We start from the raw sequence: 1,957 nt of genomic DNA, 5'->3' as shown, positions 1-1,957 counted from the left end.
ACACATCCTTCAATTTTGCTCATATGAAAAGACATCAACGAATTAAGTTGGCCATGAAAAAAAATCAATTCGGATGGCCAAAACAGGGCAACACTGGAAAACAAATATAATTCAAACCTCCTATAAACATCAAAGTGAACTGGCTAGCCAAAGGAAGGCCTACAATGCAGATTTTATTGTGCCACCAGAAGCAATGCAATTACACAGACCACACCAATTTGCATGCTCCATCTTCCAACATCATACAATCGAGTCAAGACCCTTATGGATACACATGTACACATCCCACTTATTTTCTTGCTGAAACATTAGGGATAGAGCTGATTGTATGCTTCTGTCTACTGTGATGAATTGAAAAGATGGAGAATAGAGTAGGGATGTAGGCTCCAACAGTCCCCTGCAGTCCCTTCACTCTGCAACCTCACTAACTACGATGGCCGCTTCGGTTTTCCTCTTGTTCGAAAGCGCACGCATGAACAGTCGAATAGCTCTCGATCTCCTACCTCCTCCTCCCCCTCCTCCTCCTCCGCCACCTCCACCTCCGGCCTCTGGCCATGCTCCGGCCACCACAAACCCCCGGACGCCCCTCAATATGACCTCGCACTCACCACCAATCATCTTGACACGCTCCTACCCTCTGTTGCGCCTCCTCCCTCGCCTTTATTTGACCTGCCCTATGTCAAAGCCGGCCAGCTAGCTCTCCGCTGCTTCATGGGGTGCGGCAGCGCCATGCGCTTGCAGTTTTAGGACGACTGCAGTTACTTCCACCGCCTTGACATCACCACCCCAGAACTCCAACTCGCATCAGCACTCTACATTGTCTTTGACTTCTCCAACCGCCACCTTGACGCCAAAATCGTCGCTACTTTGCTTCAAGTTGTTCCTGGCGGCAGTGCTGCTGACTTCTTCGTGGCCATGTGCTCTCCTCTTTTTTCCCTCTTCCATGTTGCCTCATCGCGTGTCGCAGAGATCATACTCGCCCAAACCATGGTCTGCCACCGCAACTTCGCCTTCTTCTTTAATAGAACCCTACCCCGCTTCCACCACCACCCCAGGCCGCTGCGTCTTGCATGTCGCTCGCACACTTGCTCCAAATTCCAGATGACATGGGTCTTCACTTTGAAGGCATGGCTTGGCCACAACTCTGATCTCCAGTCTCCATTGATCCATGTGACCATCCACATGGATGCCGCATGTATGCACGTGTCATCCAGTTCCCGTTCGCCCTTAATGCCACCTCAATGGCCCTCATCCTTGCTCGTCTGTTCGGCGCCATCGACCACCACTTCAATGTCACATTTGACGGTGACTCATGTTTCTCGTTCACCGTCGCCTCGCCAAAAGTCGCCAAGCTCATCACCTCCACGGGTGACATCCACAAGAAGGGTATGGTGATCCATTTCCCCTGGCCACCGCCCTTGGTGGGTGCCCATGGCTCGCTTCCTGGAGATGCCATGCCTCCGTCGTATGGTACCACGTCAGCCTCACCATCGGCAGTCATCTCTACATTCCGGCCACCAGCTTCATTAACTCTCGAACTGCCTAAGGTGCAATGTTAACGGCCTGGTATTAGCTTCTTTTACCGCATGCTTAATGTTAATCCTTTTAACCAGCTCCCCCCTCACGTACATTACACTTACCACTCTCATTTATTCTGGATCACTTTCATGCCAATTAGTGTTAGGCCAAATGAAATGCTAGTTGAGTCGGCCCTAATTCACTATTTTTCGGTCAAATAAGATTTTCTTGCAGTCAAGGTTCATGAGCTTATTTTTAAGTCCGACATCTTCTCCTGCTCAATCAAATTTCAAATTCTCAAGCATGGGTCCCTTGACATTGAAGGGTTTCATCTTGTCCTCTTTGACCAGCTAGAACCGGTCATTGCTCACTACAGTCGTTTCCTCCTTCTATACAACAATTTTTCATACTCTCCCATGCCCCCTCGATTTGCATCCAT

The 1,957-nt window shown here is 49.6% G+C and overlaps 1 pseudogene; it reads left to right on the top strand.

Moving 5' to 3' along the window:
* Positions 1-359: 359 nt before the first annotated feature.
* Positions 360-1,559, top strand: LOC125554758 (annotated as a pseudogene).
* Positions 1,560-1,957: the final 398 nt, after the last annotated feature.

This window comes from Triticum urartu, chromosome 4 (assembly GCF_003073215.2).
Source record: "Triticum urartu cultivar G1812 chromosome 4, Tu2.1, whole genome shotgun sequence".
NCBI classification, from domain to species: Eukaryota; Viridiplantae; Streptophyta; class Magnoliopsida; order Poales; family Poaceae; genus Triticum; species Triticum urartu.
Note: the sequence above shows the minus strand (reverse complement) of the source record. Positions and strands in the feature narration are given on the sequence as shown.